The following is a 13890-nucleotide window of genomic DNA, read 5'->3' on the forward strand; positions in this document are numbered from 1 at the left end:
ACATGGCGAAAAGTACGTTCCCCGGAATCGGAACGGCCCTGGCACATAATAAAGATACCTAAAAGTAAAAAAAATGCAGCCGGTGGGGGAGCCTGCAACATTTCTTCAGGAGAATGGAAGGGACTCGTGAGCAGGCTTATTAGAGCGATGGGACATTTTTAAAAGTCCCTACAACCAGACCCTGCTCCACTCTAACATCAGCAGAACACAAAGATCTTTACCTAAACAGCCATGTTCCAGTGGGAAATGAAAACTGCCCTAAAATAAAAATAGCAGCGAGATCTCTGCTTTGGGGAAAAGGACCAATAACCCAGAGACCAGAACAGATGAACTAGGGGGAGAATTTAAAGTTGTCTCAAAGACTGTTAATCCCAGGAATTTATTAAGTAGCTGTAAGAAAAGAACGAGGATCTGGAGAATCGTTCAAGGAGAAATAATGTGCGTATCCATGGAATCTCTGAGCAGGTAGATGGTCTGGACTCCTATTTGCATACAGTTTTGCCAGTTAATCCCAAATACAGACTCAGACATGTATCTCCTAGATAGGGCGCATAGAACACTACAGAGACGTGTAAAGAACACGGACAGACCACGTGATATCGTTCTGTGCTTTCCCTATTTCTCGACAGCCTGGACCTATTACATTTGAGGGTTCAACCCTGGAAATCTACCCTGATCTCTTTCCAGCCACTCTTGCCCGCAGAAGGGAGCTGAAACCCATCACCACGCAACTGCGTGCAGGCGGAATACCACTGGGGCTTTCCGTTTAACCTAATGGTCTGGCATATGGGTAAGGTCCTAACGGGAAGGAGCCTATGGGAAGCGGAGGATATGCTGAGAGCCTTGGGTTTAAAACAGGACCCACCAAAGATAGAATCAGATACAGAAGAGAGGGTGAGACCACACATTACGCCAGAGAGAACCTGGGAGCAAGTTTGAAGAATAATGCAGCAACAACAAAATAACCTCACCCTCTGTGAGAGAGAGTTTGGGACCTCTGAACTTCTCACCCGGAATACTAGAAGAGTTAAATTCAAGAACACTGATGGATTCAGAAGACTGAAAATTAAAATCAACTCTACTCATCCTCGGGACAGAATGGCCGACAGACTTGATGGACTTGTCTCAGCCCGTTTTGCCCACTAAATTCCCAAGGGACCTTAACCCACCTGGATTTGAGATGGGGCGGTACTGACGGTGAAACCCTGAAGGAGGAATCCACGTCTTGAATATACTCCCGGAAAGGGGCATCTGGTGACTGTCGGCTAAGAGGTCTACCTGGCGGACCAGAAGTGGCCCACTCCCCAGGGCTGAAGTGAAAGAATATCCTTTTGTCTGTTTCAAAAGTGTATTGTGTTTTATCTTTTTCAAATGCCTACCAAAATTCCTAGGTTATAAGTGTAAGCAGGATGTAACGCTTAGCTGTGTACCTATCACCAAGTTGAAAATACTGTTATTAAGTTTGTTTAGTCAATCAGTTTTATATGTAAGGTTGAGAAGAACACCAGTGTGTGTTGAGGTGTGCTAAGTGAGAAATACCTGTGGGTGTAGGTATATATATATATCCCTATCAGTTTGGGAAGATAGCACAAAATAAAAACAATTGATATGCAATAAATGGCAATCAAAAATATAGTAAAAAAGTACAAGCACTGATAGAAAGTATCCCTTTAAGTGTAAAACAGTAGCAAATACAATACTTGGTAAGTGTGATATAATTTAAAATCAGAGACAGAACATAAAACACAAACAGAGCTCAGTTTTTAGCACATCCAGTGAAACTCATACACGGAACAGTGCCTAAATATATATGTGTAAATATCAAGTAAAATGGTCTTTTAGTTTAACATTTTTGGCCAAAATTGTTGTAAGCCCCTGAGCCAACTGCACGGCAGACCACAATTCAGGGGTCCCTAACGCTAATATAAATTCTTAATAACCTGTGTAGTAACAGGAAGAATGATTTATAGTAAATCTGTCAATATTAGTTGCAAAGTTCTAAGTCTGATTGAAGCTTTTAATAACCTGTACATTACCAGGAAAAGCACTCTGTATTAGAGTTGTCACAACCATACTGCAAGCAAGCAAGTTCCCCTGAGTGGAAGATGGTATGGAGTGAGCCCTTAACCATTTAAATGTGGGAGGGGGTGAGCTACAATTAGGTAGGAGGTTGCCACCCTCCAATCAGCCAAGACTAGCTGAACAACAATTGTAAAACATACTGGACACCTAACAAGCTCCTGTTAAACTAAAAGACCATTTTACTTGATATTTATACATATATATTTAGGCACTGTACCGTGTATGAGTTTCACTGGATGTGCTAAAAACTGAGCTCTGTCTGTGTTTTATGTTTTGTCTCTGATTTTAAATATATATTGCCATGCTCAGTAGCACTCCTCTGTGACACTCATATGCTTATATATATGTTGTGGTTATTTTGGGGGTTCAATAGGAGCTTGTTAGGTGTCCAGTATGTTTTACAATTGTTGTTCAGCTAGTCTTTGCTGATTGGAGGGTGGCAACCTCCTACCTAATTGTAGCTCACCCCCTCCCACATTTAAATGGTTAAGGGCTTACTCCATAGCATCTTCCACTCAGGGGAACTTGCTGGCTTTCAGTATGGTTGTGACAACTCTAATACAGAGTGCTTTTCCTGGTAATGTACAGGTTATTAAAAGCTTCAATCAGACTTAGAACTTTGCAACTAATATTGACAGATTTACTATAAATCATTCTTCCTGTTACTACACAGGTTATTAAGAATTTATATTAGCGTTAGGGACCCCTGAATTGTGGTCTGCCGTGCAGTTGGCTCAGGGGCTTACAACAATTTTGGCCAAAAATGTTAAACTAAAAGACCATTTACTTGCTATTTTTACATATATATTTAGGCACTGTACCGTGTATGAGTTTCACTGGATGTGCTAAAAACTGAGCTCTGTCTGTGTTTTATGTTCTGTCTCTGATTTTAAATATATATTGCCATGCTCAGTAGCACTCCTCTGTGACACTCATATGCTTATATATATGTTGTGGTTATTTTGGGGGTTCAGTAGGAGCTTGTTAGGTGTCCAGTATGTTTTACAAGTGTGATATAATGACAGAAGTTGTCCAATTGTATCCACAAAAGGCAAGTGCTATGAGTGTGATTAGTTGTGGTAGATGGTAAAAGATCCCTGACGAAGCCACACTTGAGAAACGCGTTGGATAACAGCAAATATAAATCTGGTCCGTTTCTGAGTAGCCTCCAGTCGATACTCGGCATCATCTGTCTGGCCCCGCTCCAAGGGATTCGAAGCGCATGCAGGGAAGACGCATTTCCGGGACCCGCACGTCACATCCGGGAGGTCACCGCAACCACAAGGATGCCGGTAGGTGAAGTGAGGAGACTCCACAAGGCAGAGAGACACAACCAACACAGACACAACACACACAATCACAACACCCACACACACTCACAACACAGACACAGCACACATACTCAATCACAACACACACACAATCATAACAGTCACACACTTTCACCTGGGTGGGTAGTACTACGCATGCTCTGGTCCCCCTGTCACCATGTGTGCTGCTGCAAACTGAGGCGGGCAAACAGTGTGCAGGGAAGGCCCCGCTACCAGCAGAGAGAAGCAGCAAGGCCCCGTCCCGGCAACAAGGCCCCGCCCCTGCAACAAGGCCCCGCCCCCGCAACAATCAGAGAGCAGAGAAGCAGCAGCATGGAGCTTGTTCAGCCGCCTGCCCGCGCATAGCGTCTGCGGCCATCCGCCTGCGCCCCCCCCCTAAATAATCTTGCGTCCCCCAGTTTGCGCACCGCTGCTTTAGGGGATGGCCTCTCTGCTCTCCTGGCTCGGCACCCTTGTGTGCTATGGACATGTCCGTGTCCAGGTATAAAAGGTCTTGTCCCCTCATGTCTTGCTGTCAACACACAGTCCTGTGTGCTTCAAGACTCTCCTCATTGCAGCACCTTGTGTGCTGAGGAAAATCTCTGCAGTCCTCCTTCTCCTTATGTCAGCCCACATGTGAGCTAAGGAATCTCTCTCCTGTTTCTCACATCAGGCTTTATCTCAGAGTCCTAATCAGCTAGGTGGAGTCTGGTTTATTGCCTGTGTGCAATTAACCAGCTCGCTGCTGGATTTAGAGGCAGTTTCTCTCAAACAGTGATAAGTCCATGTTACAGTCCTCCAACTAAGTAGTGACCTGCGTGTCACCCCCTCTCCGTGATCCACAAGGGATCATTCAAGACTGTCACTGTTTCCTTTGAAAGTGGCTTGCTTATAAAAATGTCAGGAGAGCCAGAATTGAATCCCATCTCTGGCAAAACAAATGCCCTTATCTCTAGACTCTATCAGTCCCATACAACACATATTTCACTTTTGGTGGGCCATAAGGGATAGGTGCCCCCCCCCCCCCCAACCCCCAATTCATCCCTCCTTGTAGATCAGCACAGACACAGGAAGGGTCCTGAACTGACAAACACAATTTCTTGTATTTGTAAGACAAACTGACCACATTAACTCCTAAAGCCCCGGATTGATTAAGATACTTAAAGTAGCAGTAAAAGCAATATCCTATCCTACATGTGTTTTTTTTTTGTTTTTTTTTAAATAAATCAGTTCTGTACTATGAGAAAATACTTGTAGCATTAAAAAAAAATGTTTTAAAGACATTTTTAATGTTTCTAATGTAGGAAGCATTTCAAAAGTGACAGCCCCTTCCCCTTCTGATCTTGAGCCCCGCCCTCTCTCTAGCAGTGCACCAATTGTATCGAGTAACTGCCCAGTCAATCATATTCCAGGACTACATTGCCCACAATGCTGTGCAAGAACTGAATTAAATAGCCCCGAGCAAGCGATCGATTACAGGAGAACAGATCGATCTGCAGCTTAGCTAATCACTTGTCAGTGTGCAGATTGTATTGATGCACATATTGAATGGGAAAATATATATATATTTTTTTTAAACTGCAGCTTGAAACGCAGCTTTAATATCTCATGATATTATCATGACATTAAAATTAACTCCTTTGTAACCCATGACTAGTTAACTTGTGGGCTACTAAGGGGTTAATAATGACTGTAATGCATTTTAATGACTATTTTAGCATCTATTTCAGGTTGGTTTAGCTTGTCTTGGCTACACTGTATGTATATAATGGCCAATGTATATATACCGTACATAGAAAAGCAGCGCTAACGCCAGCCTGAACTAGGTGATAAAAATTCCTATTGGCCCACGTGACCGGGACATTGAAACTGAAGAGAGATACCGGCACCCCCTAAGGCCCGTAATATAGTGGGGGCGCGCGCTGCGCTGTGCGCGCACTGCAGTTATAGTCGGCTGTGGTTAGCCAGCCATTGTATGCTAGGGCCGCGCACGGCAGTGAGCGCGGAGCCGGGCGATAGCGAGGAATACTCAGAAAACTAAGTATTCGCGCCCCTACCGCCACTGTAATGTATGTGTGTGTGTGTGTGTGTGTGTGTACAATGTTAATAAATAATTTATTCTCAACGTGTCTTTTATTTTTTTAATATATAATAAATTAATAACACACAATCTATATGTACATATACATATATATACACACACACACACACACACACACACACACACACACACACACACACACACACACACACACACACACACACACACACACACACACACACACATATTTATACAAACACACACATATATATACACACATATATACACATATACAAACACACACACACTGCAAACCTGTCGCTCCTGGCAGCACGGACTGTACACACAAAAAGTGTGCGTCACTTGCACGCGCGTTCGCGTAGGTGCGGGGTGCACGCGTTCCCGCACCTACTATAGAACAAGCCTAAGGAGGCAAGTATCTCAGGAACCAGGGGTTCCCGGGAGCTGAAATTAATGGGGTTCAGCTCCGGAAACCCTCCGCTTCCTTTTTAAGAAAGGATTTTGGAATCAGTCCGGGTTATTTACAATCCACTCTGATTTTTTTAATGCCAAATCCTTGGGTGGTTTTTGGTGGGCAGGACGGATTTCTCCTAAACTATCCGGGAAATTCCGGGGGAACAGATTTAGACTGTTCCGCCCATCTCTACTATTAACCTATAATATATAAAGCATTTTTTTTTTTTTTTTTTACAGATCAACAAGAAACTCCATATAGTGATTTTGCCATTGATTGCTGATTAAATACATTAGCATTAGATTTAATTTAACACTATATGAAGCTGCAGATCTTCATTACTCTTCAGGCTTGTGCATGGAGGCAGAAGATCCCGGCTGCAGTGTCTGTTCCTTGAGCTCGACGTCATTCCCTTGGCTTGCGCAATGCCTGGAATTAATTTTCATTGATGATTGGTGTGTGTCAGACGTCCCCTGGTTCAGATCGTCCAATAAAGTCTGAGTGTTAACAATATGACCTAGCAATACACGCAATATGCAGCCTGCTGCCTCAATGTCATTGTGTAACTGACAGTATAATGTACAAGTAGGAGTTTCATTGCTAGTAGGTTTATGCTGTATTTATGTTATAAGGACAGGGAGGCTGAAACCTTTTTAAACCTGATCTGATTCTTTAATAGTGTTTAGATTTTAAAAGTAGTGGTGCCACAGCATACAGGCCTTAGAGAGGGGGTGGGAGAGAGAGAGGGGGGGGGAGGGAACCAGAGGGGGTGCGAGAGAGAGAGGTTATAGAGAGTGAGAAAGGGGGGAAAGAAAGGGAGGGGGAGAGAAAGAAAGAAAGAAAGAAAGGCATAGAGTGATAGAGACAGAGTGTGGTGTGTGTTGGGGGCATCTGTTTGAAGAGTGGGATCCTGATATTTTAGGGGTTTCCCACTAATGTGTGTGGGGGGATTGTGGTGACCTCAGTTGCAATGAGACTGAGTTGAGAGGTTTGGATTTGGGTGTATGATATATATTTCAGAGAGAGTGTCTGTGTGTGTGTGACCGCTAGCAGAGAGGTTTGTGTGTATGTGACCGCCAGCAGAGAGAGAGAGTGTCTGTGTGTGTGTGACTGCCAGCAGAGAGGTCTGTGTGTGTGTGCCGCCAGCAGAGAGAGAGGTCTGTGTGTATGTGACTGCAAGCAGAGAGAGAGGTCTGTGTGTGTGTGGCCGCCAGCAGAGAGGTCTGTGTGTGACCACCAGCAGAGAGAGAGGTCTGTGTGTGACCACCAGCAGAGAGATAGAGGTCTGTGTGTATGTGACCACCAGCAGAGAGAGAGGTCTGTGTGTATGTGCCACCAGCAGAGAGAGAGGTCTGTGTGTGTGTGACCACCAGCAGAGAGAGAGGTCTGTGTGTGACCACCAGCAGAGAGAGGTCTGTGTGTGACCACCAGCAGAGAGAGAGAGGTCTGTGTGACCACCAGCAGAGAGAGAGGTCTGTGTGTGTGTGACCACCAGCAGATAGAGAGGTCTGTGTGTGACCACCAGCAGAGAGAGAGGTCTGTGTGTGACCACCAGCAGAGAGAGAGAGGTCTGTGTGTATGTGCCGCCAGCAGATAGAGAGGTCTGTGTGTGTGTGACCACCAGCAGAGAGAGGTCTGTGTGTGACCACCAGCAGAGAGAGGTCTGTGTGTGACCACCAGCAGAGAGAGAGAGGTCTGTGTGACCACCAGCAGAGAGAGAGGATTGTGTGTGTGTGACCACCAGCAGATAGAGAGGTCTGTGTGTGTGTGACCACCAGCAGAGAGAGAGGTCTGTGTGTGTGATCACCAGCAGAGAGAGAGGACTGTGTGACCACCAGCAGAGAGAGAGATCTGTGTGTGACCACCAGCAGAGAGAGAGAGGTCTGTGTGACCACCAGCAGAGAGAGAGGTCTGTGTGTGACCACCAGCAGAGAGAGAGGTCTGTGTGTGACCACCAGCAGAGAGAGAGGTCTGTGTGACCACCAGCAGAGAGAGAGGTCTGTGTGACCACCAGCAGAGAGAGAGAGAGAGGTCTGTGTGTGTGACTACCAGCAGAGAGAGAGGTCTGTGTGTGTGACTGCAAGCAGAGAGAGAGATCTGTGTGTATGACCGCCAGCAGAAAGAGAGCTCTGTGTGTGTGACCGCCAGCAGAGAGAGAGGTCTGTGTGTGTGACCGCCAGCAGAGAGAGAGGTCTGTGTGTGTGACCGCCAGCAGAGAGAGGTCTGTGTGTGTGACCGCCAGCAGAGAGAGGTCTGTGTGTGTGTGACCGCCAGCAGAGACAGAGAGAGAGGTCTGTGTGTGACCGCCAGCAGAGAGAGAGGTCTGTGTGTGTGTGTGTGTGACCGCCAGCAGAGGTGTGTGTGTGTGTGTGTGTGTGACCGCCGAGAGAAAATATGTGGGAGACATAAAGAGAGTGATGTCTGTGTGTGTGACCACCAGCAGAGAGGTGTGTGTGTATGTGTGTGACCGCCAGCAGAGAGGTGTGTGTGTGACCGCCAGCAGAGAGGTGTGTGTGTGTGTGTCCGCCAGCAGAGAGGTGTGTGTGTGACCGCCGTTACAAAAATGAAAGGTTTATGTGTGTAATGTTTGAGAGGCATACGAGAGATACATCAGTAAGAGAGACAGGTCTGTGCAAGACATACATAAGAGAGTTCTTTATGAGACATCTATAGGAGAGAAAGAGTTCTGTATGAGACATCTATAATAGAGAGTTTTGTATGAGATATCTATAAGAGAGAGAGAGTTCTGTATGAGACATCTATAAGAGAGAGATAGTTCTGTATGAAATATCTATAGGAGAGAAAGAGTTCTGTATGGGATCTATAAGAGAGAAAGTTCTGGATGAGACATCAATAAGAGAGAGACTTCTGTATAAAACATCTATAAGAGACAGAGATAGATAGTTCTGTATGAGACATGAATACTGAAATGTTCTTTCGCCATGCCAATAAAGCTTATTTGATTTATAGGAGAGAGAGAGTTCTGTATGAGACATCTATAAGACAGACAGAGAGAGTTCTGTATGAGACCTCCTATAAGACACAGTGATCTGCATGAGACATTTCTCTATGAGCTAGGCGAGAGGTGGGCGCTGCTGGATCAGAGTGGCACATGCTGTCCGGGACAGAGAGGACAGGACGCAGGGAGGGGTGCGGATATGAGGAGTATGCTGCAGTGATGCAGAGAGAGAGGGAGAGCTGCAGGACGAGAGGGGGAGGAGGCGGACAATGCTGCATCACATCACACAGAGAGGGGGGGGGGGGGGGGAGAGGTAGAAAGGGTTAAAAGAGTAGTGTGCCTGAAGCTTTTAACCCCTCTGGCACTGGAGGGGTAAAACCTGTTCTGTGCCTGCACACAAAGGGTTACTGCTAATGAGATGCTCACTAATTGCTAATATTCAGCACTTACTTGTCCTCTATCCTCCTTCAAACTCTCCCTTATTTATAGGAGAGAGGGCTGTAAGGCGCCTGACAGCGCGGGGGTTAACTCCCCCCCCCGTATGATAATGACCCTGTTCTGGCGTTTTATCTTACAGCCATTTGCTGGTCTGGTATCAGTGTAGGTGTGAGGGAGGACCGGACAGGATGGGTGGCCTGGCTACAGCCAGTCAGTAGAGAGCACTGCAGGCCAAGCTGTGCGGGGGCCTCTGTGTGAGCAGTGCGGGGGTCTCTGTGTGAGCAGTGTGGTGGCCTCTGTGTGAGCAGTGCGGGGGTCTCTGTGTGAGCAGTGCGGGGGCCTCTGTGTGAGCAGTGCGGGGGCCTCTGTGTGAGCAGTGCGGGGGCCTCTGTGTGAGCAGTGCGGTGGCCTCTGTGTGAGCAGTGCGGTGGTCTCTGTGTGAGCAATGCGGGGGCCTCGGTGTGAGCAGTGCGGTGGCCTCTGTGTGAGCAGTGCGGGGGCCTCTGTGTGAGCAGTGCGGGGGCCTCTGTGTGAGCAGTGCGGGGGCCTCTGTGTGAGCAGTGCGGGGGTCTCTGTGTGAGCAGTGCGGGGGCCTCTGTGTGAGCAGTGCGGGGGCCTCTGTGTGAGCAGTGCGGGGGCCTCTGTGTGAGCAGTGCGGGGGCCTCTGTGTGAGCAGTGCGGGGGTCTCTGTGTGAGCAGTGCGGGGGTCTCTGTGTGAGCAGTGCGGGGGCCTCTGTGTGAGCAGTGCGGGGGTCTCTGTGTGAGCAGTGCGGTGGCCTCTGTGTGAGCAGTGCGGGGGTCTCTGTGTGAGCAGTGCGGGGGTCTCTGTGTGAGCAGTGCGGGGGTCTCTGTGTGAGCAGTGCGGGGGTCTCTGTGTGAGCAGTGCGGGGGTCTCTGTGTGAGCAGTGCGGGGGCCTCTGTGTGAGCAGTGCGGGGGCCTCTGTGTGAGCAGTGCGGGGGCCTCTGTGTGAGCAGTGCGGGGGCCTCTGTGTGAGCAGTGCGGGGGTCTCTGTGTGAGCAGTGCGGGGGTCTCTGTGTGAGCAGTGCGGGGGTCTCTGTGTGAGCAGTGCTGGGGCCTCTGTGTGAGCAGTGCGGGGGCCTCTGTGTGAGCAGTGCGGTGGCCTCTGTGTGAGCAGTGCGGTGGTCTCTGTGTGAGCAGTGCGGGGGCCTCTGTGTGAGCAGTGCGGGGGCCTCTGTGTGAGCAGTGCGGGGGCCTCTGTGTGAGCAGTGCGGGGGCCTCTGTGTGAGCAGTGCGGGGGCCTCTGTGTGAGCAGTGCGGGGGCCTCTGTGTGAGCAGTGCGGGGGCCTCTGTGTGAGCAGTGCGGGGGCCTCTGTGTGAGCAATGCAATGGTCTCTGTGTGAGCAGTGCGGTGGTCTCTGTGTGAGCAGTGCGGGGGCCTCTGTGTGAGCAGTGCGGTGGTCTCTGTGTGAGCAGTGCGGTGGTCTCTGTGTGAGCAGTGCGGGGGCCTCTGTGTGAGCAATGCGGTGGTCTCTGTGTGAGCAGTGCGGGGGCCTCTGTGTGAGCAGTGCGGGGGTCTCTGTGTGAGCAGTGTGGTGGCCTCTGTGTGAGCAGTGCGGTGGTCTCTGTGTGAGCAGTGCGGGGGCCTCTGTGTGAGCAGTGCGGTGGTCTCTGTGTGAGCAGTGCGGGGGCCTCTGTGTGAGCAATGCGGTGGTCTCTGTGTGAGCAGTGCGGGGGCCTCTGTGTGAGCAGTGCGGGGGCCTCTGTGTGAGCAGTGTGGTGGCCTCTGTGTGAGCAATGTGGTGGTCTCTGTGTGAGCAGTGCGGGGGCCTCTGTGTGAGCAGTGCGGGGGTCTCTGTGTGAGCAGTGTGGTGGCCTCTGTGTGAGCAGTGCGGTGTGTTATGCAAAATGCAGTGATGGGTGGCAGTGCAGTGTGTGGTAAGTAGGGCTCAAAGTGTGATGGTACCAGGGGTGTAAAGTACTGCTACTTCTTTGTTTACAAACTCAGAGTACAGTACTGCTATTCTTTCATTTACACATTTACACTGTTACTTTGTGTGATAGCAGAGCTGCGTGTGATAGCAGAGCAGTGTGATAGCAGAGCTGCGTGTGATAGCAGAGCAGTGTGTGATAGCAGAGCAGTGTGATAGCAGAGCAGTGTGATAGCAGAGTATTGTGTGATAGCAGAGCAGTGTGTGATAGCAGAGCAGTGTGTGATAGCAGAGCAGTGTGATAGCAGAGCAGTGTGTGATAGCAGAGCAGTGTGATAGCAGAGCAGCGTGTGATAGCAGAGCAGTGTGTGATAGCAGAGCAGTGTGATAGCAGAGCATTGTGTGATAGCAGAGCATTGTGTGATAGCAGCGTGTGATAGCAGAGCATTGTGTGATAGCAGAGCAGTGTGTGATAGCAGAGCAGTGTGATAGCAGAGCAGTGTGTGATAGCAGAGCAGTGTGATAGCAGAGCATTGTGTGATAGCAGAGCAGTGTGTGTGATAGCAGAGCAGTGTGATAGCAGAGCATTGTGTGATAGCAGTGTGTGATAGCAGAGCAGTGTGCGAGATAGGAGAGCAGTCTGTGTGATAGCAGAGCAGTGTGTTTGATAGCAGAGCAGTGTGTGTGATAGCAGAGCAGTGTGCGTGATTGCAGAGCAGCGTGTGATAGCAGAGCAGTGTGTGATAGCAGAGCAGTGTGCGTGATAGCAGAGCAATGTGTGTGATAGCAGAGCAGTGTGCGAGATAGGAGAGCAGTGTGCGTGATAGCAGAGCAATGTGTGTGATAGCAGAGCAGTGTGCGAGATAGGAGAGCAGTGTGTGTGATAGCAGAGCAGTGTGCGAGATAGGAGAGCAGTGTGCGTGATAGCAGAGCAGTGTGCATGATAGCAGAGCAGTGTGCATGATAGCAGAGCAGTGTGTGATAGCAGAGCAGTGTGCATGATAGCAGAGCAGTGTGCGAGATAGGAGAGCAGTGTGCGAGATAGGAGAGCAGTGTGCGTGATAGCAGAGCAGTGTGCGAGATAGCAGAGCAGTGTGCGTGATAGCAGAGCAGTGTGCGAGATAGCAGAGCAGTGTGTGTGATAAAAGAGCAGTGTGTGTGTGTGTGTGCTAGTAGTGCACTATATGTGTGTGATAGCAGTGTAGTGTGTGTGTGTGTGTGTGTGTGTGTGTGTGTGTGTGTGTGTGAAAGTAGTGACTCCTGTGACAGTGGTGCTGTGTGTGATAGCAGTGTAGTGTGTGTGTGTGTGTGTGAAAGTAGTGACTCCTGTGACAGTGGTGCTGTGTGTGATAGCAGTGTAGTGTGTGTGTGTGTGTGTGAAAGTAGTGACTCCTGTGACAGTGGTGCTGTGTGTGATAGCAGTGTAGTGTGTGTGTGTGTGTGTGTGAAAGTAGTGACTCCTGTGACAGTGGTGCTGTGTGTGATAGAAGTACAGTGTGTGTGTGTCACCCAAGTGCTGCTGCCGTGGAGACGCCAAACCCCAAGGGCGAGCGGGAGCCGGATCCCATATCGGTGACGTCATCGCAGGCGTTAAATCTACACCCTTGCTGCTGCAGCAGTAAACAACTCCCTTGAGTGACAGGGGGGTGGGCCTAAGGCCTGTGTACTGCCCTATCAAGGACTCAGACCTAGGACCCTCCCCCTGGGTACAAAAGGGACTGCAGATCCAAATTTAGTTAGTTGTTGGAAGTGTGGAGCCAGGGCTGTGGCCACCCTTCCCCTCCCGCAGGGGAGTGGGATACTACCCCTTACTCCACTAGGGAGTAAGGAAGCAAAGGATAGAACTTTGGGGCCTCAAGCCCTGGGGGCTGATTCCCAGGACCAGAGAGAGAGAAAAGAGTGTACATATTGGTCTGCTGTATGAAGAATAAAGAACCATCGTTTGTTTTATACTCCTGCCTGAGACTGCAGTTTATCAGGGGGAGTGCAAGAGGGTTTTCCTGCAGGAGCTGCACCCGGCCCTGCTGGGGCCTGCTGGAAATGGAGGCACTGCACCCATGAAGAACTAAAAAGATCCCTAAAGCCTGTCCTGTTCGTCCCCAACTAACACCAGCGGACACTCAGTATCCTGTAAGCCTAGCAGGTGAGCAGCACAGCAACACCAGGTAACAGTGAGTTTCCCTCCGGGTGGGGGAAAACCTGTTACATCTATATAAAATGTGTTACCATGAAGTAATACATTGAGAGTTACCTCTCGTTTTCAAGTATGTCCTGGGCACAGAGTTATAACAATACATGGTTACATTAAAAGAACAGAGGTTATACAGTCAATTCACAGACATTTCATGGACAGATAGAGTTGGAAAATTGATTACAAGGGATAAAAGGGCTAGTGAGTTTCAGATTGAAATAGAGCAGCTTTAACATCGGCAAACGGCTCACCCCCTTTGGCTCTGCCAAAGGCTGTCCGCCTTTAGGGCGACGCAGACGTAGACCGAAGGGGTTCAGATTGAATGCAGCTGTGGTTTCAAAAAGTCTTTTGTCTTTAGCAATCCAGAGGGTAGGGCTGACGAAATACAACAGTAAGCAAACTTATAGTAGTGCAGTGTGTGTGTTATAGTAGTGCAGTGTGTGTGTGTGTGTTATAGTAGTGCAGTGTGTGTGTGTGTGTTATAGTAGTGCAGTGTGTGTGTGT

At 48.8% G+C, this 13890-nt stretch overlaps 1 long non-coding RNA gene across 1 annotated transcript; it reads left to right on the forward strand.

Moving 5' to 3' along the window:
- Nucleotides 1-2857: 2857 nt before the first annotated feature.
- LOC142464515 (uncharacterized) lies at nt 2858-6226 on the forward strand. The gene is made up of 2 exons (XR_012787675.1): nt 2858-3374; nt 6148-6226. It is a non-coding gene; the product is annotated as an uncharacterized LOC142464515 (long non-coding RNA).
- The last annotated feature ends 7664 nt before the right edge of the window (nt 6227-13890 follow it).

The sequence above is a fragment of the Ascaphus truei genome, chromosome 13 (genome assembly GCF_040206685.1).
Source record: "Ascaphus truei isolate aAscTru1 chromosome 13, aAscTru1.hap1, whole genome shotgun sequence".
Classification (NCBI taxonomy): Eukaryota; Metazoa; Chordata; class Amphibia; order Anura; family Ascaphidae; genus Ascaphus; species Ascaphus truei.